The sequence below is a fragment of the Lygodium microphyllum genome, chromosome 19 (genome assembly GCF_053477565.2).
Source record: "Lygodium microphyllum isolate KBCC chromosome 19, Lygodium_microphyllum_v1.1.10, whole genome shotgun sequence".
Classification (NCBI taxonomy): domain Eukaryota; kingdom Viridiplantae; phylum Streptophyta; class Polypodiopsida; order Schizaeales; family Lygodiaceae; genus Lygodium; species Lygodium microphyllum.
In genome coordinates, this window is record NC_141153.1 from 123,557,043 (window position 1) to 123,566,561 (window position 9,519).

Sequence of the window (9,519 nt, forward strand, 5' to 3'; positions counted from 1 at the left end):
GCCTACACAGAATGTATCTCTTGGTGGCAGCAAATACTTTGTCACATTTATGATGATTGTTCAAGGAAGTTATGGGTATACTTTATGAAGGAAAAAAGTGATGTGTTTGAGCACTTCAAATATTTTAAGGCAGCTGTTGAAACAGAAATAGGCTTAAAAGTAAAGTGCTTGAGATCAGATGGAGGGGGAGAGTACCTCTCTAATGAGTTCAATGGCTTCTTGAGGACTCATGGGATAAAGAGGCAATTTACTTTGCAGGTATACCCCACAACAAAATAGTGTTGCAGAAAGCAAAAGCATGCATATTGTAGAAGTTGCACATGCATTAATGGCTGAAAAGAATATTCCCAAACATTTTTGGTCTGAGGCTGTCCGTACTGCTCTCTACATTATGAAGAGAACTCCCACAGCTGCAATTCATGGGATGACTCCTGAAGAATGCTTTAATGGCAAGAAGCTTGATGTATTGCACTTTAAGGTATTTGGCTGTGTTGCATACGTTCATGTGCCAAATGAGCTATGGAAGAAGCTTGATCCAAAGGCAAAAAAATGTGTTTTTATTGGATACTCTTTAGAGAAGAAAGGGTATCGTTGTTATAACCCTGTCACAGGTGAGTTCAGAGTGAGCAAGGATGTTATCTTTGATGAGATGGGAAGTTGGTATACACCTACTAGTGATGTTTTGGATGCTGATAATGATCAGGACAGCTATGTGCAGAAAGATAAACAAGAATCGCGGAGTCTTAGTGGACCAGAAACATCATCTGGTACTACACCTACAGTGAGCCCTTGGTCTGGGAGACTAAGGAGTAGCCCCACATCTTCAGATGGATCTATAAGTGTTGCAAGGAAGGACAAAGGAAAGAAGAAAGTGCTGGATGGTACTGATGCATCTACTAGTCATTTGGGGTTTGATGGAGATTCTAGTGGTTCAGAGAGTTTGGATGATGAGCTTGGTATTCCTTCAGTCAAAACACCAGGTGTGTAGAGAGCTCATAGTAATGTAAAGGCTCCATTGAGTGATGCGATGGTACACAGATCTAGCAGGGTCAAATACCCTATTAAAAGATTTGGTTTTGAAGGTTATGCATCTCACCATTATGCTTATATGGTGAAACTAGTTGAGGATGTTGAGCCCACTTGTTTTGAGGATGTTGTTGGTCATGCTCATTGGGGTGCAGCAATGGATGAGGAGATGGTTGCATTAGAAGCCAATAAGACTTGGGATTTGGTACCCTTACCTAAGGGTAAGAAAACTATTGGCTATAAGTGGTTTACAAAGTCAAGCATAATGCAGATGGTTCACTTAGCAGGTATAAGGCTAGGTTGGTTGCAAAAGGCTATGCTCAAACATATGGCATAGATTATGAAGAGACATTCAATCCAATTGCTAGGATGGCAACTGTTAGGTGTGTGATTGCCTTGGCAGCAGCCAAAGGTTGGAGTTTATAGCAAATGGATGTTAAGAATTCCTTCTTGCATGGTGAATTGCAAGAAGAAGTGTATATGGAGCAGCCATCAGGTTATGAGGATTTAGAGCATCCCACATATGTGTGCAGGTTAAAGAAGGCGCTCTACGGGCTCAAGCAAGCACCTAGAGCATGGTCTGACAAGATTGGAGAGTATCTTATAAATATTGGATTTTGTATTTCTAATGCTAATCACTCATTTTATGTGAGAAAGGGAGATGGAGGGTTGGTCATCATAGTCATCTATGTAGATGACTTGATTATTACATGTGACAGTGACAATGGGATTGCTGAAGTTAAGGACTTCTTGAAGAAGAAGTTTGAGATGAAATATTTGGGTGAGCTGAGATACTTTCTTGGTATTGAAGTAATCAGATGTGATGATGGTATATGGCTATCCCAAAGGCAGTATGGCTTGGATATGTTATCCAAGTATGGTATGACATCATGTAAGCCTCTTTCAGTACCATTGGAGCAAAATGTGAAGTTTAGTACTGATGTTGGAGATGAGATAGAAGACCCTACTATTTTTAGGAGGATAGTAGGGAGTTTGATTTACATGACTATCACAAGGCCAGACTTGAGCTATGTTGTTGGCCTTGTCAGTTAGTTTATGCAGATGCCTAGAAAGCCTCATTTGGATGCAATTAGACATATATTGAGGTATGTGAGTCCACTTTACATTATGGACTTTTTTATGAGGCAAGTAAGGACGTACAGGTCTTTGGATACACAGATGCAGATTGGGCTGGTAGCATGTCAGACAGAAGATCTACAAGTGGATTCATGTTTTCTCTTGGTAGTGCACCAGTTACATGGAGCATCAAAAAGCAACCTACAGTTGTTTTATCGAGTACATAGGCTGAGTATAGAGGTGGTGCTATGGCAGTGTGTGAGGTGGTATGGTTACAAAAGTTATTAGGTGATTTGGACGTGCAGGGAGATGGTCCAATTGTCATTCATTGTGACAACATGAGCAGCATACAACTAGCTAGGAATCCAGTGTTCCATGCTAGGACAAAACACATTGAGGTGCACTACCACTTTGTGAGAGAGAAGGTACTTGCAGGAGAGATTGACTTGATATATGTCAGCACACATAATCAAATAGCTGACATTTTCACAAAAGCATTGGGTGCAGAGAAGCTTCGAAAGTTTCAAAGCTTACTTAGAGTTGCAGATATAGAGTTGAGCTTGAGGGGGAGTGTTGAGATGGCAAGCTCAACACGTGCGGACATTAATGATGGACCACCTAGCTAGATGGGTCTGCACGTCTACACTTAGCACGTTGTTGGTCATTATGATACTCACATGGCCACTGACTTATCACTTATTATATTTAGTTTGTTACAGCTACCTACACAGCTGACAAAGACATAGTGCTAGTCGATTAGTGTAGTCGGTTATGCACTATTTGACTTAGTAGGCTACTTTCCTTTATGTTGTGTCTTATCTATACTTTGTGTACATTGTATAGTGTGAAGAAGAAGAAGAAAAAACCAGTAAGAAAACGTTTTGGCATCCATCTCCCTTCTTGTGTTCTTGAGTGAGCTTCCTCTTGTGTATACAATGTGTGTTTGGCGCCGCATCTCAAGCAAGTCCCCCCACCACATGATTCTTGACACAGAATGCTTTTAAGCTGAGATTAGAGCTTGATTTGGGTTTGACTATCACTTCTTTGCAGCTAGCACTTCATGTATGACATGGTTTATGCCTAGGCTACCCAGTATGGGTTATGATGTCTTGGTGAATGCTTTATGCTTTGGCTATGGATGGCAGTTGTTTGAGCTCGTCTCAACATTTGTTTGAGTATTCTCCTGAGCAGTTGGACATTGACTTGGCTTTTTCCATTACAACTTGGCTTTTTTCATTACGACCTTGGATGCTATATGGGATTTGATGCTCTGATTATGGATCTTGGCTATTACTTGGATGCACTTACAGGTATTGAGCAATGAGCTGCTCCCTTGTTTTGGCAGTTGCCTATTGAGCTGTGATTGCTCTTTTGCATTTGATATACAGGATACTTACTGATCAGTGGACTTGGATAATGCTTGGGATTTATAGTTATGGTCATCCTACTTCTTTGTTGTATGGCAACTATGCTATTTGGGCTGCTATTGCCCGTGTATGTCAGGGAGCAGTTGATCTTTATGGCCACTCGTGTATGCACATGGTTTGCTGCTATGTATTTTATAGAGCCTCTTACCTGGATGCTTTTACACATATATTTGGGCTTTTATGTGTTACCTTGCAGATTACTTGCTCAGTGATACGGCATATATCTTTGATTGGCTTTTAGACAGTATGGCCTCTTGTCATGTTACTCCGCATAGAGCTTGGTTCTCTTCTTACAGGGAGGTTGACAGATGTATTTCTTTGGGCCTTGAGCAGGATTGTCATGTTATTGGTATAGGGGATATACACTTGGCTTTGCCAAATGGGTCTTCTCTTATGCTCTATGATGTCTTGCATATACCTACGCTCAGTAAGAGCCCGATCTCTGTCAGTCAGTTGCATGGTGCAAGATATTATGTCTCTCTTGGGGACACTTCATTGAAAATCCATCGTGGTTGCTTGGTATTGGCAAGAGGTGCTAGATATGGTAGTGATTATGTAGTGCATGTCTCTCATGTGGGAGATTCAATGGTTTGCAGTTACACAGATACCACATGCATTGTTATGGCATTCTCCCCTAGGCCATGTACGACACACTGAGATGGATACTTTATGTGATATGGACTTATTGCCTGCTCTTCCCCATGCTACTTGCCCTCATTGTACTTATGGTCTGTGCAGAGCCTCTTTGGCTTATGGCGATCATGTGAGGCATGCTCCTCTAGATCTAGTCCATGCTGCAGTATATGGACCTATGCCTTCCCAGTCACTTGGTGGAGTGTCGTATTTTGTGACCTTCATGGATCATGCTACCCACCATGTTTGGGCTTACCCTTTGGTATGGATTGAGGATGTTGTTACTATGCTTGATAGGTTTATGGATTCTGCTGGTAGCAGGCATAGATGCGTGCAAATGGATTATGAGAGTCATGCTATCTCTCCCAACTTATGGATCTCTTGTCAGCAATATGGCATTGATTTCTTATGCCCACGGTATTATGGGATTGCTCATGGCATATGCATGACTTTACATGCAAAGGTTGCTTTTATGCTTACCACAACTAGGTTGATTTATGGCTTTTGGGCGTTGAGGCCCTTATGATGGCAATCTACTTGGTTAATCGGTCGTCATGTTTCTCTTTGGATGTTATTACTCTGCATGAGGCATGGAGTGGCATGAGACCCTCCTATGATCACTTGAGGATGTTTGGCTGCCAAGCATCTGTTAGTATACCACATGAGCCTATATCACGTAGATGCATACTCCTTGGTTATGGAGATGGTGACTTTAGGGCTTATAGGTTTTGGGATTTAGATGTCCAGCAGGTTCTACGCAAACGTCATGCTGTCTTTTATGAGATGTAGACACCTCTTAGGCCTCTTGATGCGCGTTCAGTGCGCTTTATGACTGATTCTATAGCTGTATGTTAGTCTTTCGCTTTGCTGAGGCCGCATACTATCTTGAGGCCCCATTTGACTTATGTTCAGGATGATGGCCCTCCTTTGATGATTGACCTTGGAGAGTGTGTATGCTCTCCAATATCTTTTATGCGCTGAGCTTATGCTATGTGCCATTCTGATGCTTTACAGTTGTGCATTATGAGTTGTGTTGCTTGCTTCATGGGAAGCAATCATGGATTGCACTATTGTCTAGAGTTATGGGACCGCTTATCTCGTGGATGTCATGGACTTAGGGATGCTTGAATCTTCTTGTGAGGAGGTTCCCGCTAGTTATTGCACAGCTCGCTTTCCAATTGGGCGTTGGGTGAGATGTCATGATTCCTCACCTTGTCTCTTTTCTTTTGTTTTGTTTTTTCACTCCCTGACCCATTGGCCTTTTAGTGGCAGGTTGTCGGGGGTAAAAGGCCCTTGGGCCTGCCTGTGTATAGTGATTACCCATATTCTTTATTCATATATATATATATGAAAGTGCAATAAGGCTGTCTTTACATTGTTGATAGCACCTACATTGTGTGTGCTCTTCTCTCCCACGTCTCTTGCATCCCTTTCACTCTATCACTTCAGATTAGGCAAGTATATTGAAGCTCCAAAATGGAGGTAGGAGGAGAAGACATGGTGATGGCTATGGGAGAGGCATGGGCTTCAATTCTCTCTTCTTGCCCTCTCCAACTACAATTATTTCTTAAAATCCCCTTGGTTTGATCACTTTGAGAGCCTCTTCACTCTCTTTCCTCCTCTAATTGATGGCACTTCCTTTCAGGATGATGGCATCCCCTTCTCTTTCTTTATTCGTTTTCTCTTTCTCATCATAGGATGGCGCCCTCCCTTCTACATCATGACTCTCCAACTTCCCACTAACTCCTCCCTCTCCCCTTCCTAATCCTCTTCCACCAACAATTGACCTTTTTATTGCATGTTTTTGTTGAAGATACATTTATAAACAATAATGCAAGTGACCCTTTTTCTCCATATTCCAATCTCTAAGTTGCACATCAAATTGGTGGCAAGTGCATGGATGATCACTACAACTCAATATTGATTTGCATTTATTTCTTCATGGATAAGTATCCCTGTTAGTATCTTGTCACATTAACTCAAATACTCAATGTCCACTAATTGTTGTATCCATGTTATTAACTCTACTTACTCGAAGATGTCTCATATACTTGGCTTTGTAGAGTAGTGACTCTCCTTGTCCACACTAGCATTGCCTTTGTTCTTTAACTTGTCCCTCCCCTCCTTTAATCTTTAATGTGATCATCCTGGAAATACAACTCTCTCCCTACAATATCCCAATGTCTATCCTATGTATGATGCGATGAAAAATTTTCCAGTTCTACTACTATCTACGATCATCATCAATGACCAAGACCACTTGTCCAATCTGTGCTATCGAATTCATGTCTTTTACTTTTGCCAAGTCGTACTTGACTATACACTCAACCATATCTAATCTTCCAAAAACAACTCATTTGGATTTGCCAATATATTCTTTGTGGGAAGAAAGGTCAAATGATCCTCCAAGTCAAACTTCCAATCCTTTTTTATTAGATAAAACTATCGAATTCTACTTGGTATTTTCCTAAGTCCACCCTTTAGCACAAAACCCCTTCGAACTAGGATTTTTCACTTGCCGGACTACAGAGACACGTCCTCCAAAGACAAAATCTCGACTACATTTGCATTAAATTGATGTGAAAAGTTGATAATAATGTGCCAATTGTGTACAATTTCATTAAATGTTTTTGCAATGTTAGGCATTGTTTCTAGGTGTTGTCATTAATAGAGGAAGATGCGAAACTTCATATCAATGAATTCCAATAGTTAATGCTTAACTGTCGAATTCTATATGAAGGACATTTGATGATGTTCTTTAATATGACTTTGAAAGGACGATATGCAGTATGGTATCACAGTCTAGAATCTGGGGCCATAACTACGATAGAATTTTTCTTTGTGGCCTTTCAAAGAGAGTTTGCCCTTTAAAGTGGAGGTTAGTATTGGCTACGTATCCTCAATGTAACACGTCAAGAACCTCACAAGAATATTCGTGGGTATACTAAGAAACTAAATTAAGTATTTCGTAAGTTGCAAACCTATATTCCTATTCCAGCCGTGCTGCTCAACTGTAATAACTTTTCAATGGGATATACTTTAACATTCAAGTGCAGTTGAGTAGTGTTTCTCTTGCCGACATTGATACAACTATTACATGAGCAGAGGAGGTAGAAAATCATGATTACAAGTGGCTTATATCTCTAGGGAAAATTGGAATCTGCATTAAGGGTTTGGAAATACTTTACCCTTGACGAATGGAGGTTAAGGGATACCCATGATTCCTCCTAATGGGAGAGGCAGCGTGATTCAAAATGTATCTATGTTGCAAGCTCCTCCCAGTTTGACCATGCCTATGGCTAGTCAAATGGCTCCACCAAATGTTGGAAGCTAAACGATAAATCCTACTATTTTTCCAGGGAATCTACAACCAATTCCCAATCAAGTGGTTAGGCCAATGGAACGACATGTAGATGATCGCAGCTATGAGTCAAGTGCCTCAAATGTCCTTGGCGACATTAAGGATATGATGAAGCACTATACTAACATGATCACTGAACAATATAGGCAAATAGCCATTGATGTCAATTTCTTGAAGAAGAAGCAAGTTTTGATAGGGAGTCGATGCCCTGAAGAAGGTGACCCCTCAAGATTCAACTATAAGTGGTGTGGCCGCCAACATTTCCCTAGGAATTGTCCAAATGTTACATGTGACATATGTGGGAAGTCCAGCCACCTAGCTAGTACCTGTTGGAGTAAAATTAGCTCTCTCCAACAAGGATGTAAACAGCCAGGTCCATCAATCATTGAGCTCAAGGAAACAATCTTTAGCAAGATGAGAAACTGAAACAAATATTGCAAAGAGGGAAAGCTATGTTAGAGGAGCTACCTAGTGGCACTGGGGTTAGCCTTATAGAAGCCATTTGTGTCAAGGGCACTGAAGCTTCTAACATACGAATCGTTATGAGAGGGCAAAAGGATAAAGAAGCTGATAAAGAAAATGTAAAATCTATCGAGGGAAACCCTAAGCAAGATGATAAGGGGACACAAGTCCTTAATCTCAATATGGAAGGCGAACCTGTCAAAGCCATAGATGGTAAAGCCAACCCCAAGAAGGATAAGGAGTTGCCAAAGAAGAAAGCAAAAGTCAAGAAAGAGGCACCAAAGCTGGTTCTAAGACCAAAGGAGAGAATGGTCTAGCAAGAAAAGAGAGCTCTTGCTAGTTATCATGAATTCAATTTAGCAAGTTCTCTTTGCGAAGTTAAGCTAGATATAAAGCTCCGAGAGTCGATTAAGTTGTCTCTAGGAGTGCATAAAGAATTTAAGAAGATTATTTGCACTAGGTGTATCATTGAGCCCTTGGAAATAGTGTGAGTAGGAGATGATCGTTTTGAACATGGTGAAAAGCATTGCCCAAGGGTAGTAGCATACATTGATGGAATATTAGTGGACCATGCTATTGTGGACATAGGATCCTTTGTCAACATTATGAGTTAGAAATTGATGGAGAGGTTGGAATTAGAAATAAAAAAAGATGCCTCCATGATTCTTTGAATCACTGATGACAGATTAAGACAACTTGAAGGTTGCATTACTAAAGTCCCTGTGACTGTTGCCAATATGGAATGCATTCTAGAATTTAGGGTCATTAGGTTTACAGGGTGACCTAGCTATCAAGTATTGCTAAGTAGGCCATGAATTTTACAAATAGATTGTCAGGTGGATATACCTGTTGGTCAGTTGATCTTTGGTAGAGGTGCCAAACGTGTAGTAGTAGATGCCTATCCTGAATCTCCTCAAAGTGAGAGAGTTCCTTTATCCTAGTTCGAGTTTGATACATTAGATACTCCATATGCTAGTGAGTCGTCCTCAAGTGACGAATCCAATGAGGGGTTCACTATAGAGGATATCTATCAAAAGTGACTTTGAATGAGCCAATATAAGCTTAGGATAGGATAAGGAATGCATATGTAATTGAGTTAGACCTTGGCATGATGAATGATTCATGGCCAATCAAATCAGATTCCATGTTCAATTCAGAAGAAAGAGAGGATTATGTGTTCTTCATTCAAGAATTTCATGATATCTTTGCTTGGAGATATGATGAGCTGAGAGGTATTCCTCCCAGTCTAGCTATTCATACTATCCCCTTAAAGGAGGGTAACCACCCTGTGTGTCAAAAATTACAGCATACGCCTTTCGAATTAAGGGACTACCTATTTGAAGAATTAACAAAACTACAAAAAGCTGGCTTGATATTTCCAGTTTAACACAGAATGGTGTTCCACCAGTTGTTATCAAGAAGAAAAAGAACAATCAGATTCAGCTTTGCATAGATTTTAGAGAGCTTAATAAGCAAATGGTTAAGGATTACTATCTGTTGCCCTTCATTGACCAAATTTTAGATTAATAGTGG